We start from the raw sequence: 24224 nt of genomic DNA on the forward strand, positions 1-24224 counted from the left end.
TTTTTAAAAACTCAGTTGGAACTTTTCCCATTGCAAATGATAGAAAACACAATAACAGTTTTTTAAAGGATGGTATTCTTTTGTGTAACTGAGGGGCTCAAGGCTTTAAGCTTACACGGATCTAGTGCCTCGGGTGACACAGCTGTCCTCTTCTCTCTGCTCCATGTTGGTTTGTTCTTGGGCTCCAGGGGGTGACAAGGTGGCTGCCTGCCAGGTTCAATCCAGCGTAAGGGGAACATCTTTCTCCGGTCACTTTTGTGGAAGTCCAGGGATTTTCGCTGGCCATCCAGATCCCAGTCGCTAGGGAGGGGAGATTGGTTGCTCTGATTGGCCAAAGTGGAGTCTTACCTCAGCCACATGATACACTGGGATTGGGGGTGGGGGTTACTCAAAGAAATTACTGTTTCCTGAGATGTAGAATAAATAGTAGATCCATTAATAACATCCCTGCTGGTTCTTATGACTACTTAAAAAAATTTTTTTTTAATGTTTAATTATATTAGAGACAGAGTGTGGGTCAGGGAGGGGCAGAGAGAGAGGGAGACAGAATCCAAAGCAGGCTCCAGGTTCCAAGCTGTCAGCACAGAGCCCAGTGTGGGACTGGAGCTCACGGACTGCCCATGAGATCATGACCTGAGCCGAAGTCAGATGCTCAACCGACTGAGTCACCCAGGTGTGCCCCCCACCCCATGACTACTTTTATAAAAAGTTCCAAAACCAGTAGGAAATAGGATTCCTTGGGTGACCACTTCTGCGACCTCCCCTCATGCCTGTGAGTGTAAGGCAAGAAGCAAGGACAAATGTCATCTCTCTGCAGCTTGAGTTTTTAAAAATAATTTGCTTTTAACAACTTTTCGATACACGGTTTTCTTTGAATGTCAAGCATTTTGAAAGCACGTAGACATGTATCAGTAGTTCCTTGGGCAGATCCACATAAGCAAGCTCTGAAGTGGGCAGAAGCTATAGAAGGAGTCCCAAGTAAAATCAGAAAAGCCTTGGAGAGAATCCGTTAGTGCATGAAAAATAGCAGTTTGTGCACATTACGGGAACCTCTAGGCTTGTTATCCTTAACAACGTGATTTTATTAAGCGATGTCTCTAAGCACAAGGAAAAGATTATTTTAGTTCATTTAATTATTCCCAAAGTGTTTTTTAATGATATTAAGAAAGTTTTTTTTAATGTTTGAGACAGAGAGAGAGACACACAGAGCACGAGGAGGGGAGGGGCAGAGAGAGAGGGAGACACAGAATCCGAAGCAGGCTCCAGGCTCTGAGCCATCAGCACAGAGCCCGACGCGGGGCTCGAACTCACAAACCGCGAGATCATGACTCAAGCTGAAGTTGGACACTTAACCGACTGAGTCACCTAGGTACCCCATTTTGACAGTCATTTCCAATGGCAAACACATTCATCTACATATGTAGAAATGACTATTTTTATATTAAAAGGTATATAAAAATAAAACGGTATATATATTCGCGCACACACACACACGTACCCACACATAACTATTATTTGACTTGAATCTATAGCCTGAGGTAACGAGGAAATAAAAGGTTAGACTTCCAAACACAAAACATGTGTATATTGAGAGCACCATAAGCTGGAAAGAAAAAACAAAAGTTTTCTCAGATTTTTCGTCATTTTTTTAGCTTCACGAACAGCAGAGACGCCTCTTCTCGATTAAATTTCATACTTCTGAGTTCGATCACATCCTAAAATGCCAATCAGACTGTGGCTTTTAAACCACTATGGGTCATTAAGGAAGGATGGACACTAAGAGCATTATATTATCCCATCTTTATCTTGTTACGAAAAATGAGAATTTGTGCGCGTGTTTTCAATCCCAAAGTTTCCTTGTAAACTCACGAGAAGCCCAGTGCTCCAAGTCTCAGAGGACGGCGTAGTTACAGGTGGACACCAAATACTCTTTTTTCCACATGCCCTCTCCCAGTACACAGGGTTTGTGTTTCCCTGTTGACTGTCTGAAGAGTCCCGATGAAGTCAGGGCCTTCACATCCATGGGCTCAGAACTGGAGAGTATCCTTGATGTGCAGATGTTGTTGCTCTCAAATTTCCTGCTGGCAGTCTCCTAAGAAACACTGAAAGCTTCTCAGGAATTTGAATTACCCAGTTAATAGAGAGGTGTCTGCTCCAGCTGAGAACTTCTCAGCTTTACTCAAGCCTGATCAGTATTCTGGGGGAGAGTTGTTCCCCAAGTACAAAACGGACTTGCTGCTCCTTCTGGGACCAGAAGGGGGAGCCATTGTGTAAAGGTATCAGAGGCTGTTCAGATTTTCGGTGCAGATGAAGAAAAGTCATAGCCTAGAAATACGTAACGGGTGGCACAGCACAAAGGAAGCCAATGCTGTTACAGTGCAGTTCTGGAAAGAGTATCTGGGTAAAGATGGCAGTCATCGTATTCCCACTTAGGTGACCAAGAAGGAATAGAGAAAAATCTTTACCCATCTTAGAAATTACTAATGGCTGCCATCAATATGTCAGAAATCTTAAGGTTCTTTTGTAGCACAGATTGAAGAAGCGAAGGTATTGGTGAATGGGCTTTGGTGCTTGAAGCCTGACTGCAGAATAAGTTGGGGGACTCCCTGAAAGGCGCCCAGGTATCTAGAAGTAGCAGGTGTTCCTCAACTTGGACAGGTTGGCATTGGGTGAGCTTTGTTCCTACCTCTGACAACAGCTCAAAGCACCAGCAATCGCATGGGGCAGGGAAACCAGCTGTGGCATTTGTCCTTGACTTACACCAGCAGGAGCCATACCAGTAATGAAGGCAGGCACTGATTTGCAGACTTCCGGTCCTACAACCGGGAAGTGTAGCCTGAGGCACAAAGGCATCCTTCACAGCTGGCATTTGCTCCTCCTTACGGAGAAGTGGACCTCAAGTGGCAACGTAAAAGTAGCCTTCTCATTCTTTCTTTTCTTGAGTTTGAGAGACTTAGAAGTGTTACTGTTAAAGCAGATCAAACTAAACCCATTTACTCACCGCTTTAAGGGTGAGCAAACAGAAAAAGGAGACACAAAGAGGGGAATGGGTGGCATAGGTGATGTGGATTAAGGAGCGCGCTTGTGATGAGCACAGGCTGATTTATTTTAGTGTTGAATCACTACACCAGAAATTAATAGAGCACCGTAGGTTCACTAACTGGAATTAAACGAAAAACTTGAAAATCCACTGAGAAAAGATTGTGCCAGAGAGGAGAAACAATCTGCAAAATCTCTCCAAGGTAGCCCGTGAAATGAAATTCCTACATGAGAGAGAATACAGTGTTAGGAAATCTCTAATTGGTATTCTGGCCAAGTGTGAGAGGACCTAGCATCTTTGCAGCTAGAGTAGGCAGTCATAAAAAGGTACAGATCTGAAGTCAGGCAGATTGTTTACAGACAAAAAGCAAGCTGGTTAAATTTTAAAATGCCATGAAAGGAGTGAACTGAAGAGAGACTGCCACAGGACACTGAATCACTCAAGTAGAAGGAAATTGAAGAAAGTCAGAACTCAGAGGAGAAGCATCCTGACTCTAAGTGGATGAGAAAAAAAATGAAAGGAGACACGTTTTGTGTATTAAGAATAACAGAAGCAAAAATAGAACAGATCAGGGAGAAGAAATCACCAAAATAAGAGAAGAGAAAGTTGCTAAAATGAATAAGGGTTACATTTCATTTAAATCCCAGAGAAGATTTATTTAATAAAGTTGTTCATTGGGTGAAACTGATCAAGTACCTTTATATCATGGCCCTGAGCGAGGATGGACGTGGTCCCTGTTCCAACAGAGCCAGATCTGCCTCGTAAGGCAGACCAGTCTCAACCAGCAGCACAAAGCACAGAAAGTTCTGGGAGAGAAGTGGCAAGCTTATAAGAGGGGCACTTTAATTGGCCGAGGGGATCAGGAGTGATTTTTCCAGAAGACATGATATTTTAGCAGACTTGAAGAATACGCAGGCATTATCTGGATAAATAAATAAAAAAAAAAATCTCAGGGAGCAGAAAGGGATGTAATCCAGGTGGAGGTCACAGTCTGGAGAAAGTCTCAACACTGGGAGAGAGTGGAGAAAACAACAGGAAAAATTCCTGTAAGCCTGGAAAAATCAAAGATGAGTTAATGAGAGTGAAGGAAAACCAGAGTCTACATTACAAATGATCTTGTCGTCTCTAGGATTCACTTTAGCCATTATTTTAGGATTGAGGATGTGACACAAAGATAAAGACTTTTAGTAATGATTACATGTGTGTTTTCAAAAGGACTCTGCAGTGATAACGTGAAGAATGAGCACTGGAACAGCAAGACTAATTGTGGGAGATCAATTAGGAGGCCACCACAAGAATTTAGGGAGGGAAAGGTAATCTTTAGTGGCCCTGGGAATGGAGGGAAGTAGGTAGATGTGAGAAATTTTTAAGAGGTAGAAGTGATTTTAAATTCATTAGATGTGGGTATCAGGAAGAAGGGGGAGTCAGGGATGACAGCCATGTGGAAATGCCATGTGGAAAATCTTGCCCCAGATCACTTAGTATTTGGAAGAATTCTGCAAGGAAGGGTATTTGGAAGGGAGGACTAGGTTTCCAACATGGCCTGACAGTGAAGTGATAGAAAATTTACAAGAGTTTTTTTTTTTTCTCATCAAAGAAGTGCTTCAATTGGAAGAAAAAGGAGAGATTTAAGAGAAAGTATAAAGACATATGTGGAAAAGAGATAAATGCATGACAAAGGATTGCATCTTATGTGTTGGGAAAGGATAGGAGATGTGATATGAGGTATGAGACATGATGAAGTAAAATGAGAGCCACTCTGAGGTATATTCTAGACATAAGTTTTTAAACATCATGTTTAGTGGGAAAATGCAGTAAGTAAGCAGAAGGAAATCAACAACGGAAATGAGAGCTAGAAGCAGTCTGTCACCAGATGGTGACTGCAAATATCAGACCACCGTGGGACAACACTTACAAGATTTCAAGGTGGAAAGATTGTGAGACCAGGATTTTATACCCAGCTGTTGTTTATGTCAGAGGGTGCTAAAAATTCTTGGAAATGCAAGGGTGCAGAAGACACAGCAGTTTGTTGAAGATGCAGCAACCAACATACACTTCTTCTACTCAGAGCAAATTAAGAAATGAATGAAGGTTAGGAACATGGCTTCTATACCAAGATGGCGATTAAACAAATATATACCTCCACCAGCTCTTCTTCAAATCCCGGGAAAATAACTAAAGGAGTAAAAGAACAAAATGAAATCCTTAGCAGTCCCAGAAGACAGAGAAGTTTTTATCAGCAGATATTTTAAGGAATTTTAGAAAATTGTAAAGTAGACTGGTTTGATGGAAAATAGAGCCAAGAAAATCACAAACAAATAGAGACATCTGGAATGGGTCACTGAAGAAGGGAGTACCAGTCTTCCCCACAGAGCCCTGGAAAAAATGCCAAGATCATCATCAACAAGAGCTGGAAATATTTGTTGAATGATGTTAAATGAATGAGCAGCTTGTGTGGCAATTAGCAGCATAATTAATTGAAGGGTTGCCAGCCCAGCTCGACTGGTCCTCAGTTCTGGCACACAGGCGGCTGGCTGTGGGATTTTCACTTTGGATGTAATAGATGAGATGAACTCTAGAAATAAAGTGGCAGCACTGTCTTCCAGAAAGGGAAAAATAATAGGAAAGGGATTGTGCAGACCAGTGAAATGACCTAAAACTCCCTGCTTCCAGGCAAATACCTTGCTTGGCTTACTCTGAGTTTTTGAGATGAGACCTTAACGTGCTTATGTGCTTTCTGCTTGCACAGCTTGAAAAGAGGTCCATTGGTAGAGCACCCCCCCACCATCCACCCAAAGAGGACCGAATATGGTCCCAGTCAGGGCAGAGTCCTGAGGCGAGAATGGGACCCTCCACGGCTACTGAGGAAGGCCAATGGAGGGTCCAACATTGACTCAGGTACAACATGTAAAGAGCCAAATAAACTTACAGGAGTTGATATGCCGATTGTCAATTCCCTTTTCGTCTGTACCCTCCCCCAGGTCCCCAAAAGTCACTATCACCTCTTCCAGCTGATGACTGTGGTGTTTTCCTGCATATCTCTAAATGATGTGTTGGTCTTTCTGCTTCTTGATTTTTTTTTTTTTTTTAAATTTGAGAGAGAGAGAACACATGCAGAAGCTGTGGAGAGGGGGTGGAGGGAGAGAGAGAATCTTAAGCAGGCTACCTGCTCAGCATGGAACCCAGCATGGTGCTCGATCTCACATCCCTGGGATCATGACCCTGAGATCAAGAGTTGGGCACTCAACTGACTGAGCCACCTAAGCTCCCCTTCTTCTTGATTTTTTAGCTTTATACCTTTTCACTTCCTGCTAGGGAAGATGAGGCTGTAACTTTGCTCAGTAGTCTACGTATTTATTACCAGGGTAACACAGACTCTCCAGAAGTCATCTGAATCTCTTCTCAATACACTCATTCACATTAGTCATGCTGACACTTTAATTTAAGAAATCCCTTCACAGCTTGTTTCAGTGTGGAATGGTTTTCCTCCACAAGGGTTATCTGAGTTTCTCCGATCTTCACCATCCTGGTGATTTTTCATTTCTTTTCTCTTGAGTGGATACCCTGTTTCTTTGATCTCAATACTTATTTCTGGGTTTACTCCCTAGGTTGGGTGGAGCATGTCCTCCAGTAGCTTTTCTTGGAGGGATGAATAGGAGGTAAATTTTTTTAGACCTTCAGTTGCTGAAACGGTTTATATTTCTGCCTGACACTTGGTTGATAGTTTAGCTGGGTACATAGTTTTAAGAATAGGGATAGGAAAAGATCTCATGCTTTTCTTTACATCTTCAGGATTTCCTGTTAAGAAGTCGGGAGCCCCCGGGATTCTTGATCTTTTGTGTAGAACTTTTCATTTATTTTTCTCTCTGGGAGACTGTGGGATTTCCTCATTGTACCCAATCTTTGTTTGCCCAATTACATTGAATAGAAACTAATTTCTAACGTGATTTCAACCAAGCCTTCTTATTTTAGGCCCCTATTTTCCCTTTACCTCTACTTCCAGAAGCTGCTCATATGTATGCTCACTGAAACTTTTGAGGGTTCTGTGGTATAATCTGTTTTCTCTACCATTGGCTTCAATTCAGCCTTCTTAAATAATAAGCCTCTTATTACTCATCCATCTGCTTTTAGATTTTAAAATTTTGTTGCTCTGTGGGGTAACTGGGTGGCTCAGTTGTTTAACCACCCTGCTCTCGATCTCAGTTCAGGTCTTGCTCTCAGGGTCGTGAGCTCAAGCCCCACATTCGGCTCCATACTGGGTGTGAAGCCTACTTAAAAAAAAATTGTTGCTGTTGTCCCTCCTGCTCTATCTTTATGTTTATGTTATGAAATTCCCCATTGTTTTCCTTATAATGGGGTTTTGGGAGGGAAGGGGTACACACACATGTGTTTAATCTGTCATCTTTATCTGGAAGTTCATTTTTAGTGTATTTGCTAATGGAAATAATGTACCTGATTATATCCAGCTCTCTACACTGGGGAGGTCTTGGGCATCTGTGTTAATCAGTGTAGGCTGGTAATGCGCTATAGCAACAGCGAACCCAAAACTCCAGTGGCTTTATACAACAAAGATACAATTTTTACTTTTGTTGAATGTCCATTATGGGTGGAGGTGGTTCTGCCCCATGGTTCTCCCTGGGGATTGACAGAGGCTTAACCATCTTGCAGCTGAACAGTCAAAAACATCCAACCTTCTTGGTTCCCGTAGGAGGGACAGAGAGAGCTGGAGAATCTCACATTGGCACATGAGTATTTTAGAGTGATACGGTCATATTTTGTCAGCCAGGATGTTTCATGACCATGATTTACTGAAAGAATAGGAAAGTCTCATCCATACAGATATTTGAAAACAAGAGAGATATTAAGGGAACCCTGGAAGTCTCCACCCTCGCACCTACCTACATCTTCGGGTAAACATTATAGATCCAACTCTATTCAGTGGCTTAAAAAGACATGTAGTCTATTTATCTGTACTGTGGCACATCAAGATAAACATCCAACATTGGTGGGTAGCTATGCTCTATACCAGATGCATTTTATGTTCACAGCAGCACTCCTTAGACTCAGAAAAGTTATGTAACATGTCAAGAGTCCCTTGACGCACAGGTAGGAACTAGAGAGAAAGTCACACTAAGGGCTAATTGTGAAAGAGCGTAACGCTAAGCCCCCAAACATCTCTGCACCTTCCCACCTTTCTCCTGCAGGCGATGTGCCATTATGTTTGAAAACACAAGGTGGGGGCACCTGGGTGGCTCTGTGGGTTAAGTGTCTGACTCTCGGTGTTGGCTCAGGTCATGATCTCATGTTTCCGTGAATTCGAGCCCCGTGTTGGGCTCTGCACTGACAGTGTAGATCCTGCTTGTGATTCTCTCTCTTCCTGTCTCTGTACCCCTCCCCACTCATGCTGTCTCTGTCTCTCTCAAATAAATTTTTAAAAAACTTAAAAAAGAAAAAAAAGAACCAAGGAAAGTTATCTGTTGAGAAAGATGAAAGTTGATAGTGAGGAACAAGACGGAACATGTGGAAGCCTAGTCATGGAAAAGCTGAAGACATCATGCCAGGATTCTCTGAAAATAGAAGAGACAAGAGAAAAATAAAAAGCCCAACTCAGTGACTGTGGTGCTTCTGTGGTTACTTCGGTGGGAATTTTGACTCAGTGTAGCAAAAGTGGGAAGGCTTGATGGGTTGTGTGTCCATTTCTACAAACAGGAATTGCCTAACCGTGGAATAGACATCATGTGATTTCAAATAATACACAATAAGCTGGAAGTTTTCTTACTGGTGTTTCTAAATTCACTTTGTTTCATTATGCATCACCTTAGATACAGTAATCAAGCTTCTAAACATATGGAGCTAAATGATGAAATCTTAAAATCCTGAAATACAGAAATGTCAGAATAACAGAGCGTTAAGATATTTCTGCTCTGGCTACCATCTTTGCTCCCACAGGGCTCCTTAGTATCTCCTGATAATCTTCAACATTTACTCACCTCCCATCCCACGTCAATTATAAGAAGCATCGTAGGATGGAGACACAAACCCTTTTAAATACAATCTCCGATGGTGCTGCTCTCACTTCAAGTTCAGAAATCTTCCCCTATAAGAAGATGAATTTTAGAACAGAAGCATATTAAGTGGATGGTTATGACCAATATTGGGAGGTAATTATCAGCTGGTGAATGGCGGGCCAGCTGGCAGTATTCTGGCACAATGTTCAATAGAAAATGCTTCTGGGTCAGCTAGGGCTGTAGATCAAAAAAGGTTTCATTTCCCTAGGAAGACGGAAGATGCTGTGGGAGGGAAAGAATGGTTTTCGCAGAAACTGGAGGAGAATTTGATGACTTAGGGAAGTGGGTCCTTGAGCGTGGCCCAGACTGTCCCTTTAGTCAGGGAACTTGATTTTGATTAATGTTAAAACATCATGATACGAAAAAGAAATCCTGGATTTCTCTGCGATTTCTCTGGGACCCACGCTGAAACGTGGGTCCTTTAGAGGGGTTTACAGTTGTGTTCATAATTCTCTCTCTTTTTTTTTTAATCTTTATAACAGACTGTAAGATGAACACAGTCACTTTCCCTGTTGAACACAAACATGGCTTCGGAAATAAATCCAGGAAAGCCAATCACTTGTCCCGAGTAGTTACTGGGTTTTGGCGTCCGGTCCACCCAAATCAAAATTGAAAAGTGGACCAAAATGGTACCTGACTTACTCTTCCATGGTCTCTTTCCTCTCTTCCTCATCGGGGCATAACCTTCTCAAGGGTTGTCACACCTCCCAAACTAATCCTAGGCGAGGAGTGAGCTAATATGTTCGGTGATGAGAATGCCTTCCAGAAGAGTAAATTTCAAGAGAAAACAGGCTTCAGAAGAAGAAATGGCAAGACAGGCTTTTGGTCTGAGGCTGAATGGTGTGTTCCCCAAAGGGGGGGAAAATAGGAAATCCGATGGGGAGGGACTTACGGGGGAATGTCCAGAGTGGAGGCCGCAAGCATTGGGAGGCCAGCACTGAAGCAACAAGCATCAATTCATTCAACACTTAGAGTGAAAACCTACTGAAGTAAGCGTATTGCATCCTCTATGTCGCAGATGAGGGGACCTCTATGACATGGATGGAACACTGATGTCATATTTAAGGCCATGAAGATTTGAACTGAGGGAGGGTTGCCTGACAACAGAGCCCCGTTCTTCCTTCTCCACAAGAGGCCTGGGATTCGAACCCATGGTGGAGGCCGACACCAAACACCTTGTGACCGCTAACATCCCAATGTCCAAGGGTGGCCTGGGGGGAGTCCCCTGAAGTTGAGGGCTTCTGCAATATTCTGAAACATCATGTGCCAACAGGAACCCACCGATTACTATTAATCCTACTTACAAATTTTTGATTGTAAACAAGTGGCATTCCCTCCTGACTACAGTTGATATTTTGTAGGCCAGAGGTTGGTCTCCTGCTGCACATCCTCCACACCCACTTCCTGCCCCCACCAGGCACTCCCTGCATCAGGGGACCCACTTGGACGGAGGCCCCAGAGCTGAGCCCATGTCAGCTGGTCAGGGAAGCCAAACACTGCACCTGTTCTTGTCTGTGTGATGGAAGCTTTTCCTCAAGGTGTCCCTTCTTCTCTGGGAAATAGTTTCTCTTCTTCACAAGGACACTGATTCTGGGGCGGATGACTGGTCACCTGCCATGACAAGCAGAGGATGGAAGGTGAAGGGCACGTTTCCTGAAGATGGGACCCCACGGAGGTGACTGTCTCTGGGAATGGTTCCAGTAATGTTGTAGGAGAACCCCCTTATCCTGCCCCTTCTTTTCCTCCAGTTGAGCTCAGTTTAAAGGCTGGGGGGGGGCGGTCTGCTTCAATCCCGCTGGCATGTAACTGAGGGCTGTATGAGAGACATTCATGTGAAAATATCTTCCGTTTGTTTTACCTTAATTGTTTTACCATTAGTTAAGCCAATTCATATCCACGACCGCATTTTGGACACTCTAAAGCACTGTTAAGACTGACCTAACATTCCCAGCTGGACCTCAATGTTATTACAGGGCTGCCTGATGCCCACAGCCAGGTCACTTTGTTTTCCTGGAGCACGTATTTCCACAGAGCACCAACTTCAGACACGATTACTCTGAGACAACGAGAAAAGGAAACAAAAATAGGGCTGCTTCAGAATCTCGTCTTAGAACAGATAAAAACAAAGTCACCGTGACACCCACGTAATACCGAGTCATGAAATTGCCCCGCTCTCTGACAGCTTCCGAGCTGGAGGGAACCGCTTGCTTTTGTAGACCATTCCCCAACTAACCCAACCGAAACTCTCTGCTTTCTAACATTTTCTCACTGAGGTACACCCTCCCACACTCTTGTCTGTGGTGTTTTTTCTCCCTCGTGAAAGGAGTAATAAAACCCCATTCGTTTAACATCAGGCGTATTCCTGTTGGGCTTGGCTGCAGGGCATTGACAGACCTCGCGCTTAACCACAACTTGGCCATTGCAAAGCCAGAGTAATTAAAAGTCTTCCTTTGAATCCTCCTTCCTCACTCCATCTAATGCCTGTGATCGTCATGTAGTTAAAGGTTGTAAGTTGGGACAATTTCCCCCGCACTCCTACCTTTTCAACTAGGCAAATGGTCAAGTGTCTTGCTTACCTGTAGGCAGCATGGGGTCTCTTCTGTCCTTGTCAGGTGGGCTCTCGTGGTGGGTCTTGGGAATCACCTTCATCCCAGAAGGCATGTATCAACTCTAGATTCCACGAAAGGATTTGTACAGAGCTGGCTAGTGGAATCATGGGAGGCACGGGTTACCCTGATGCTTCCTACAGGCATCCATGTGTGTAGTTGGGCTCATGGTCAGAAATCAGTGATTGCCGGGCAAAGCCAGCAAGTATGCTCATGAGTGAGAGAGGCTAGGTGTAGTACACTACAAGGTCATGGAGCGCTTGGCAGACTGGCAAGAGCATGTCCTTTCTAAGGAGTGGACAGCTCACTTGCTGCTTGTTGCTCTCATGAGGCAATGGGGCCCCAGTGTGGCCAGACCTTTTGATTTTTTTCAAGTGAAGTTGAAACCCACATTTTATTCATTCATTCATTCATTCATTCATTCATAAAAGATGTTCATTCATTTTTGAGAGAGACCGCAAGCAGGGAAGGGGCAGAAAGAGGAAGACAGAGAATCCAACGCAGGTTCTGCGTTGTCAGCACAGAGCCCGATGGGGGGCTCAAACTCACGAACCGCAAAATCATGACTTGAGCCGAAGTCAGATGCTCAACCGACTGAGCCACCTGCAATGCAGATTTTAAAATGTGAACTCTTGGGGTGCGTGGATCCTGCTTCGGATTCTGTGTCTCCCTCTCTCTCTGCCCCTCCCCTGCTCACTCTCTGTCTGTCTTTCTCAAACATAAACATTAAAAAAAATTTTTTAATGTGAACTCTTGGGGTGTCTGAGTGACTTTTTTTTTAACAGCGAGACCAAAATATAATAGGAATATTTGAGTTGTTATTCCTAAGTCTACTTAAGATGATCTTTCCTTGCAACAGAAGTTAATCTGTGTGTGTTTTCCTAGAAAAGTAAAATTTTAAATATTTGGTTTTCCTTATAAACGTATACAATTCTTAATGATAATTATTTCCATCAGGCTAATCTCCATAAGCAATTCTGCGATAACAAACCAGGAGCTCAGTGAACTGAGTAAAGTCACTACTTCTTAGGTTGAAGATTGTAGTTTGGGCTTATAGTGAATTATTATAAACAAAGGGATGTACTTTGTCTTGCAAATATTAAAAATATCAAAATTGTATTCTTGGCTCTTTCAGGTCTTTTAATAAAGTTATTTGTTTCACACGAATAAGTCATAAATTTAGTTTAAAACTAAATAAAAGGAAACGAGAAAACTATAAAATAATGATTTATGAGTTTCTCTTATATAGGAAAATGCAACAAAAACAGGGTTTTTTTCCCCGTCCCATCATGATGTTTATATTTTAAGGTTACAACGTTGTGTGACGATGGTTGAAATTTTGCTGACTTGATTGACAAATGGTATAATTCTCTTTTCCTGTTTCTTTTAGGAGTTTCTCTCTGTGTTGTGTTTTGTTTGCTTGGAAATAATTGTTTAGCACTTGGAAAAATTTGAGTACCCCAAGGGTTAAAAAATATCTAGTCCTATATATCAACCCCCTGCATTATATGCTTGCACTGGGGAAGACTCTAGAATGTAAAGACCCATAACATAGCACTTGCTTTACAAGGGCTTAAGATCAAGACTCACACAATCATAGAAATAGAACAGCCTCAATGACCATTAAATTCAGCTCCAAACAATGTTTGAGCAAATACTCATTTCTGTTCTTAAGTTCTTCCAGTAATACAGAACATACAAATCCCAACCCTTATTTTGTCTTGAATAGCTATAATAGAAAGTTATTATTTTTTTTTTTTTACAGGGACTAATACATCTCATTTTTTTTTTTTTACCTCATTTTTCACATCAGGCCATACAAAAATAGACCCATCTCTTTCTGCATGGGAACCATTTAAATTGTTGAAGATAGGTTTCATATTCTCTCCAGGTTAAAACAAACACACTGAGTTTCACAGTGTCTTGACATCGTGCTTCCTTCAAACGTTTTCTCTTTTTTTCACCATCTGGCCAGCCATCCAACCCTCTTGTGTTCCATTTTGTCTGAATCTACTCTGAGTGGTGTTCCCAGCAACGATAAGGCCAGTGAAGAGTGAAACTGTTGCCTTGATTCGATGTCTCTCGAGCCAGCATAAGATTCTGTTAAAGGTTTAAAAATGAACACATCAGGTGTTTGAAACATTTTGAACTTATGTCAGCTCAGGCTCACAAGAATTTCTGCTTATGTTCTGCTTCTAAGACACACCTGAAGAGTTCCGCGTTTGCGAAATAAGCCCCTGAGATCCAAAGACAGGATCTTAGATCTGCCTCGGTGAGTTTCTTCTGGTTAGACTTGTGCTTTGGTCTTGAAACGACCCAAAGTCTTGCTTGAAGGTGGCTGCTTCGAGCTTTGTGCTCAAATGGAACATGATGTCGTGGTAGGAACTGGCCCCATTGCAAAACCTTCTCTTTCGAACTGCCTGATTTTTTCATACTCTTGATATTTTTTTTTCTTTTTACTCATCCTGTCTACCAGTGGGATTATTTATCTTGCATATAAAATAGATTATTTATCTGTTTATCTCGCATTCGGAATCTGGAGGGATTTGTTCAAAAACGTGCCTGTGATTCTCTTCAAATATCGGAGGCCCAGATGGAGACAGTAAGGAAGTTTGGATCTATGCTAGCTTTACTGTGCAAGACTTGAGTTTCATCTGTGGAGCTGAGACAGAGCTACAGCTGGAACCGGCTGTGTAATATCACCTCAGTGACAAACAGTTTCCTTCCTTTGTTTGTTGTGGCGACACAAAGCGATCTGGGACGGTGCCCCTGGTTGCTACAGGGATTCTAAAACATCCCTTGCCTTGGCTTTCGAGAGTATTCACGATCCCCAGTGCTATGAAGTGGTCTCGGATCAGTGGATGCCTTCCCTCTTTTCTAGGAAACTTCCTTCTGGTGATAGCCCTTAGTCCCGGTCTGTCGCTTGTACCCTCCACTGCGGTCTGGGGACTTTTTGCTTGAGCCTCTGGTGGCTTTATATTCCTTGAGTTCTGAGAAACAGGTTCTGTTGGCGTGTTGAACTCTCATTAGGAAGCTTTGTTTATGATTATAGTCTTTGTTTATGACTGAGTACCAAATGTGCTGTTTGAAAAGAGCAGGCCAGGAGGCAGTAAGAACCATATCAAATGTACGGGGATAAGTAAGTAGAAATAATCTAGCAATGCAGAAGTTAACTGTGAAAATAATCTCGTGTTGCTAAGAGAGCTGGTGGCTAACTAACCCATGGGAAATAAACAAGTATTCTGACAGCACTGTAAAAAAAAGCAGATTCTGTTCACAAATCAGGGTCATAATGGAAAAACATCCTGCCCTGTGGTGCGCCTCTGAGCTCTGGTTCAACTCTTGGTTCCTTGGGAAAGATGATCAATTTGGCACCCCAGCTCAGCAAGGCACGGCCCACGAAGTCTTACTGCTTCCCACTGTCCTGAGTTCTAAGCGCAGAGAATCAGCTGTAAAATACCTCCTAGTTTCCTAGAACTAATGGGGTTTGACACACTGATCCATTGCGCTGATGCACCATTGGCTTCTCTTCAGGGTGCTCGCAAACTATGAACTCCCAGTGTGTTACAGATTGTAAGACCTAAGCTCTTCTCTTTTTCTGGGGCAGTTAGGTCAGCTATGAAGTTTCTATCAGAAGGGAGGCACAATCCTTGACAAACCATTCTCACACTCCATTCCCTAACGTTCCCACCTGAGGGCTGATGACGCCTGACTTTGAATCAAACCAGGTGTCCTGGAGCCCAGAGGAGAGCTGTGATTTGAGAATTCAGAAGCCAAAACGATATCTCGTTAGAAGAAGAATTTCTTGCAAACTGTGCTAGCTTAACTGCAGGCACAGTCAGATATTTAGTGTTAATGGGTGAAAGCCATGGCCAAGTTGTGGCCAACCATATTAACACTTCTGAAGGCAAAAAGCAAACATAGAGCAAAGGTGAAGTCACCACAGTAAAGGGGAAAAGTTAAAAGGAAGAAGAAAAATAAAATCAAAATCTTGCTTGAAAAAATAAGGCAGTGAAGTAAACCCCTATGATTGAAGACAAAATAGAGAAACAAAAATACTTGGGAAGAGAAAGAAGCTATAATCACAGATAATAATAAGCAGTAATAGTAGTAATAAATAAGGGGAAGAAGAGGAAGAAGGAGAAGGAGGAGAGAAGTTAAATACTTAAATAGCATTTTATGTATCAAGATCTGTTCTGGTGTTTTACTTTTTTTAAGTTTATTCATTTATTTTGAGAGAGAGAGAGAGAGAGAGAGAATTCCAAGCAGACTCCACACTGTCAGCATGGAGCCCAACTCGAAGCTCAACCCCATGAACCTTGAACTCATGACTTGAGCCAAAACTGAGACCAGAGGCTTAACCATCGAGCCATGCAGGCATCCCGTGTTCTGGTGTTTTAGAGATATGAATTTTTTAATCCTCACAAAAATCCTACTTATTATTTTACTTAAACTTATTATTTTACAGGCAAAGAAACCAAGTCACCAAGAGGTTACATTAGTTTCTGGTGTGTTTCATACTGAGACATTTCTAGGCTTATAGACAAGTTCTTGTTGCAGGACTTACCACAATACAGTTTCTTTGACTGCGTCTTTCCTTCAATAATCGTATCCAAGATCTCAACGGATCTGCAAGCCCTACTTCCAAAATATATGCCAAATCTGTCACGTCTCTTCATCCTTCCTGCTGCTCTTTTCATCAAGGGCACTGTTACTTCACCCAGATGATATCAATAGCTTCTAGATGGACTTCCTCCTCTTTATTCCCTCTTAAAATCCTTTCAGCGATTAAAATAAGCTTGGGAGGGATGTTTGGGGGACTCAGTTAAGCGTCCACCTCTTGATTTCTGCTCAGGTCATGATCTCACAGTTCATGAGATCAAGCCTTGCATTGGGCTCTGCACTGACAGTGCATAGCCTGCTTGGGATTCTCTCTCTTTTTCTCTCTCTCACCCCCTTTCTCCCTCTCTCAAAAATAAATAAACTTTAAAAATGAGATAAATCAGATTCTATTTCTTGATTTAAAACTTTCCAGTGATTCCCCATCGCACTTAGAGTAAGTACCTTCTAAGCTCCCTACCCTGGTTTATAATTCTTTATAGGATTTGGCCTCTCCAACTCTCGTTCCATTCTCTTTCACTTTATTAGTGGTAGTGGGCTCAAGTTCCAGTAACTTGTCCGTCACCTTAGGAGAATGTCCTATCCACATGTCCCCAAACATTGGACCTTTACGAGGGTCCAAGGTGCTTGCTGCTTCTGCTCACCATATCTGATTAGTATAATATCAATATGATGGGTCAGTTTGCCGTTCTGTAGGATGTCAAGACAGTTAGGGTCCCTGGAATTATATCAGGGCGGAGAGCAAGAGAATAAACATAGCCCTGAGCAAGAGAGTGAACATGTACTCACTCTTGTCTTACATAAAAGCAAATTGCTTGTGATTCTTTATTGATGGATTTGGAAAAGAACACATCCACCAGGTTGATAACCACATACCAGATGCCAGAAACTGCGCAGTTCTGTTCTAGTAGAGATCTCTCATCTGACATGGCAGCTGAAACTGGGGCTGATTTTAGGCTTACAGAAGTTCACTTTCATCCACTGTGATTCATCTGGTGTTTGCTGGGACCAGACAGTTTAATTAAAAGGGAATGGGGCGAGACCACAAACCCTGCCTCTCTCGACGTCTTTGATGTTAATAGTATGCAGGATTTGTCTAACTTACAAACTTGGCTGGGGTACTGGAGAAGGGGCAATTTCTGGGTCTTGTCCTAAATAGTTCCCTTACTGTTGATGACTCTCACTGAATAACTCAGAGAACCAATGTGAGAGATTGCTAATTGTTCAATATGTTCATCCCAATTATGCACTTAGGGATTAGAAAGCCACTCGGGATTCCCTTTATAAAAGGCTTTCCTATATGCTAGAATGTACTCTAACTGGAGGGCCATATTGACACTTAAGGTTCCCGGATGTCAGTGTCAGTTAAGACTCCTTATCCAACCATCCTTTTAAAAGCTGGGTGTTCCTGCCTCCCCAGTGAAGTTACCCTGGTGAATGGCTGCAGTTTATTTGGGAAAAGGATCGGGGAATACCGACAGGATAAGCTACTGGTGATGTCATACAGTTCCACGGGAGGCTGGTGTCCACTTGAATGGATAATTCTGGGTTTGCGATCTAAACTTAAATCTGGAAACTGGGTAAAGGATCACGATTTTCCATTGCAGCTGATGGCATTCTTCATTTCCATGCCTCTCATTTTCCTTTTCTTCTTACAATTTCAGTAACACCACAGTGGGTAGTCTGTGTATCTTGTCCCTTGGGATACTGTGATCCTTCAGCAATTGACAGAGATAGTCTTACTGACCCTCTTCCTTTCTGTCCATTGCAGTGATAACATCCACTTCGTCTCTGGCAGCTAAGCATCATTGCCTGGTGATGCCATTGTAGACACCCATCATTCCCATTAACACAGAGGGCCAACTAAGTTGTCAGCTCTCACCCACAAAGGATAGACTCCCCTCTCATTGTCTAGACATGGAGGCGTCCTCGGAGTCCTGCCCCACCCCCGCTCTGGGGTGTGTTATCAGTTGGTGGATTTTCTGACCTCCTATGATGAATGCGTTCTAACATATATCTTCTGATATCTTCAATAATGCCATATTAAGGCAATTTGATCCTCTCTACTTCACACGTTGTAGGTCATTTTTTGACCAAGCTTCATAAAGTCTTCTCAGCCATGTTTAAGAATCATTTCCAGGTAGCTTTGTCAGGATGTTAAAACCGTAGTCACTGGAAAGCACATCCATGTGAATAAATTGCTGGTCTCTGGTCATGTGTTCTACTCCCTCGGTCTCCAGTCCAACACGCTGAGAATACACGCACAAGTTTTCCTGCAGTTCTTGCTAGTGGGGATTAACCAAGTGCCATAATTAGTCCCCTTCTACTGGAAACAGAAACTGCAGCAAACTTCCTGGGCTGTGGTGAGCTCTGACATGAGTAAAACAAGCAATAAGCCTGAGGGCAATAAAAGGTGCTAAGTGCAAATCCTGAAGCGGATGAGAATTATTTTGTGCGACACCTGCCTCAGGTGATGCCTTTGCAGAATTCCAGTAAGTGGAGTTTGTTCTCCTCTCTGAAAGGAGACTGGGAACTCCCTCTGTCAGCCCAGAGATTTTAGAGGAATCTAGAAGCTGGATCAGATCAGGCTCAAACATAGGAAAACCATCCAGAGAGACTTCAGCTTCCAACAAATGGAATAATGGAGACCAGATTTACCCCTTGACCTGGGGGGGTGGAAAAAAAGGATAATATACGTGCAACAATGATATTCAAGGCACTGGACACTGAGCAATGAACGAGAGTGATTACCACTGGGAACAAGAAGATCTGCCCTATAATTGCCCCAGCTGGCTGCTTCAAGGTTTTGGGCTTATGGTCCTGGGAAGAAGAATCCAGGGGAAGCCTGGTAGACTCTGTGAGTTGAGGAAACAAGGTTGAGTGCATGAAAACCCAGGCGGCTAGAGTTTGTAGCACAAAGTACAAGTGCAGGAAACGGTAAGACTTTGAATTTTAAAAATAGCATTTCATTCAAATACCAAAAACTTGTACACTGAACGTGGAAAAACATTCTCGAAAGAAACTAAAGAAAACCTAAATATATGGAGAGATGCATCGTGTTCCTTGGTCAGGAAATTCAATACCAGGAAGATGTCCGTTCTCTTTAAACTAATCATAGATGTAATGCAACACCAAGTGAAATCCCAACAGGCTTTCTGGTAGAAACTGCTAAGGTAATTCTAAAAGAGCAAAATCAACTTTGAAAATGAACAATTTTGAAGGACTCCACGGGTGTTAAGACTTCCTCTAAAAAGAAATTCATGGATACATGCAGTGCTGGAGTCAAAATTAACAAGTAGATCAATAGAACCAAGGGAAGAGTCTAAACTTAGACCCATATAAATACGGACAACTTGGTTTTGTACAAAGGCAATTAATGGTGAAAGAATCATCTTTTCAACAAATAGTGCTGGAATACTTGGATATCCAAATGCAAAAATTAAGCGTAGATCTCAACCTCACACCATGTAAGAAATTTAACTCAAAATGGATCATAGACTTAAGTGTCAAACTTAAAACCATACAACTTCTGGAAAAACATAGAAACAAGTCTTAGAATCCCTGGGATAGGCAAAGAGTTCCTAGACATAACACCAAATGTATTGTTCATAAAACTTCAAATTGGTAACTTGAGTTTCATTAAAATTAACTTTTGCTCTCCAAAAGACACTGTTTAAATGAAAAGACAAGACACAAAACTGGGAGAAAATAGTTACACATCATATATCTGAAAAACACTTTTTCCAGAATAGAGAAAAGAACTCTCAAAAACTCAATAACAAGAGAACAAACTATCCTATTAATAAATGGCAAAAAACATCTGTACAGACGCATCACCAAAGAAAATGTGTAGAGAGCAATTAGGCACATAAAAATATAGCCAACATAATTAACCATTAGGAAAAAATGCAAATTAAAGCCATGCTGGGATAACATTACACATCTGTCACAATGATCAAAACCTAACAACAACAACAAAAAACTTACCCATACTAAGTGTTGAGGGTCCAGTGCACCTGGAACTCTTACTCTGTTCAGGTGTGAATGGAAAACCATGAATCCACTTTGGAAAATAGTTCACCAACTTCTTAAAAATGTAAATATATGCTTACCGTGTGATTCAGCCATTCTATAATATGTATTTACAAAAAAAAATGACAGCATATATTCATGCAAACAATTTTTTTCCTTTATTTATTTTTGAGAGCTAGAGAGAGACCGAGCACAAGTGGGGGAGGGGCAGAGAGAGAAGGAGACACAAAATCCAAAGCAGGCTCTGCTCTGAACCCAACGCGGGGCTCGAACCCACAAACTGTGAGATCGTGACCTGAGCCAAAGTCGAACGCTTAAGCCACCCAGGCGCCCCTCATGCAAACAATTTTTGAAGGCTTTTATACTTCTATCTTTCAAATGCAAGTATGTAATCTATGTGACTTAATTTTTGTACATGGTGTGAATTAGAGGTCAAGAGCTGTTACTTTCTTATAGTTCTGCAATGCCATTTTTGCTATGAAACAAGTTTCTGGATATCCATGGATGTCTTTCTAGGATCTTATTTCTGTTTCTTTGGCCTTTTATTTTGTTTTCATCTAGGCACTAATACCCATGCCACCTAAATGGCATTTCCATACACATTTCAGAATCGCCCTGTCAAATTGCACAAAAAAAGAGTTGTACTTTTTATTGGATTGCCCTGAAGCTATAATCAATTTGGAGAGAATTAACATTTTTGCAATATTGAGTTTTCCGATTAAATAATCATGATATATCCTTCATATGTTTATGTGCCATTTACTTCCTCTTAATAATGTTTTGTAATTTTTTGCATTGAATTCTTACACATCTTTTGTTAGATTCATTCCAGCTACTTGATTCTTTGTAATCCTAGGGATTTTTTAAAACTACAAAAACACTAATACAGAGGGATACATGCATCCCTGTGTTTATTGCAGCATTATTTACAATAGCCAAATTATGAAAGCAGCCCAAGTGTCCACATGATATGATATATATCATATATATCGTATATAACACATAATGGAATATTACTCAGCCATAAAAAAGAATGAAATCTTTCCATTTGCAATGGCATGGATGGAGCCAGAGAGTATTATTCTAAGCAAAATGAATCAAAGAAAGACAAATACCATATGATTTCACTCATATGTGGAATTTAAGAACCAAAATAAGTGAGCAAAGCAATGAGAGAGAGAGGGAGGGAGGGAGAGAGAGAGAGAGAGAGAGGGGGAGAGAGGGAGGGAGGGAGAGGGAGAGAGAGGGAGGAACCAAGAAACAGACTCTTAACTATAGAGAAAAAACTGAGGGTTTCCAGAGGGGAGGTGGGGGGAAGCTGGGGGAAATAGGTGATGGGGATTAAGGAGGGCACTTGTGATGAGCACCAGGTGATGTATGGAAGTGTTGAATCACTGTATTGTACACCTGAAACTAACATAACGCAGTATGCTAACTATGATGGAATTAAAATTTAAAAAGTAAAAATAAATAGAATTCTGTTTCTCACAACTTGCTATTGGTGTGTAAAACTTCAATCAACATTTTAATATTGACTTTATACCTAGCAACCTTGCTGATAAACTGTATTATTAGTTTTAATGGTTTATTTGTAATTTTTAAAATTTCAGATAATCGGTACAGAATTAGAATACCATTGACAGGGAGACTTAATGAGATGTACACATGTTAAATGTGATTTCAAGATATTTTGATCAAAAAGAAAGGGTGCACAGAGTAGAAATACAGATTACATCATTCAAGGACACCAGTATTCATGTGAAATAGTATGATATCTGCATCCGGTTCCCACATTTTGTCCCCTAGTAAAGTTCTCCACTAAAACAAACAAAACACAAACAAAACAAAACAAAAAAACAAAAAAGAATGCCAACAAAATAAAACAAGAAACCATTACTAAAACACTGGACATTCTTAGAGTAGAGATAATTTTGTAGCTTGAATACCTTGTTGCTTTGGAGCAAAGGTTCTTAAGTTCAGAGATGACGTCAAAAAGGCACAAGAAACCAAATTAAAGGTGTTTCCACTGGTTGATCTGGTGGCAATTTGCGAGTCAGAAGAAAAAGCAGAAGTTCCAGTTAATTAGGCAAGTGTAGTGTGTAAAACTCATAAATTAATCATGGTTCTTAAAAGAAGATTAATTTTTTTTCCAATTAGCTAGTGTCATACCCAAGTTAACTTATCTTGGAAACCTTGTCTGTGTAAAAGCGGATTGTCAATGGGATACTTCTAAAGGAGTTAATCCCCAAGTTTAAAATGTTCTTATCCATAAGAGTAACAGGGCACGTGCTTTATAGGACAAATTGCAATGAAAGTCTAGGAAGCTTTACGGAATCAACAACACTGCGACTGTTCGTTCATCTGGAATTAGATGAGTTGGTAAAACCTTTGACTTCTTTCATTTTTCTTTTTTTTTTTTAAATGAGCATTTCTGAGGCCTTGAAACTCTGCTAAGACCAGTCATATTCTTGCAAGGACAGTCCTCTATTAAATAATATTTTACTAGTTATAAATTCATAAAGGGCTAGGTTGAGACAATCCAGTAAAAAAAAATATGTAGGCTCTTTTAAAAAAATTTTTTTTAACATTTATTTATTTTTTAGAGACAGAGAGAGACAGAGCATGAGCAAGGGAGGGGCAGAGAGAGAGAGGGAGACACAGAATCGGAAGCAGGCTCCAGGCTCCGAGGCATCAGCACAGAGCCTGATGCAGGGCTTAAACTCACGAACCGCAAGATCGTGACCTGAGCCAAAGTCAGACGCTTAACCGACTGAGCCACCCAGGCGCCCCTGTAGACTCTTTCTTACAATCCAAATGAGTCATAAGGAGGGTGCCCTGGAGGATAATTGTGTTTCAGAGTTCACCCCTGCGAGAGGACAGTGTTTTCCATCCCCAACTTGTCAGCTTCATGAACCGCTCAGCATTCAACAAGACTGTTCACTGGACAAATCTCTCAAGCTTTCCTTACCCCAGAATCCTTGTCTTTCTTTCTGACTCAGCAGTTTGACTTTTGCCTCCTGATCTTAAGTCTTAAAACAGTGGGACAGTGCTGATGACCTGTTTTCTGCCAGGAGAAAAATGATTGAAATACTTCTTACCATCTGAGGGATGGAACTCTACTTAAGACCTACCCAGTGGCCCTGTGACCAACCACCACACTAAGAACTGCTCCATTTGTAGTGAAAGGACCTGTAAATGATAATCACGCAGAAGCTTCGTGGCTACCACACCGACGATCTCTAGAGGCTGCACTTACTGTCCCAATTGGCATATAACGAGTGAATCCAAATTTTTAGGGGTACATACATGACAAAAAGAAAAGGAAGCCAAGAGCCTCCACGTGCCAATATGTAGAACACGAACTCACAACTTGGGTCAAAAACAGAATAGGAAATAAATTGAGAAGAAAATTATGGAACTTGGACAGATTCAGGTTTCTGAGGAGATGGTAACACAAGGGAGAAACACCAAAATGGGGGAGCAGAGGGTCAAAATGTATTTTACTTTCTTTCAGAAGGATATATAGTACCAGAAACCAGCGTTTCTGCTTATGTGCCAGTTTTTAATTAGCAGTCTTTTTTTTTGGCCAGCAAATACTATTTATTTGTTTGTTTAGTTACTTATTTATCTAATCTGGCCCTGTATGCCACAGGTTTTGTTATTGGTTTTGTTTTTTTCTAATCTCCTGTCACCCAAGGAGAAAATGATGAGCACAGTACCATCAAATAAAAAAAAAGTTTACTCTTATTTCTTCAAATAATAAAGGATAATAATTATCTCTGCTTCCTTCTCTCTCTCCTTTCCTTCCAGGACTCCTGTTATGAGTATGTTGGTCCGCTCGATTATGTCCTACAAGTC

At 41.6% G+C, this 24224-nt stretch overlaps 1 long non-coding RNA gene across 1 annotated transcript; it reads right to left on the bottom strand.

The window, feature by feature from the left end:
• Positions 1-52: 52 nt before the first annotated feature.
• LOC131497423 (uncharacterized) lies at positions 53-10125 on the bottom strand. The gene is made up of 3 exons (XR_009254971.1): positions 10001-10125; positions 9031-9137; positions 53-407 (listed from the first exon to the last, which is right to left on the bottom strand). It is a non-coding gene; the product is annotated as an uncharacterized LOC131497423 (long non-coding RNA).
• Between the last annotated feature and the right edge of the window lie 14099 nt (positions 10126-24224).

The sequence above is a fragment of the Neofelis nebulosa genome, chromosome 16 (assembly GCF_028018385.1).
Source record: "Neofelis nebulosa isolate mNeoNeb1 chromosome 16, mNeoNeb1.pri, whole genome shotgun sequence".
NCBI classification, from domain to species: Eukaryota; Metazoa; Chordata; class Mammalia; order Carnivora; family Felidae; genus Neofelis; species Neofelis nebulosa.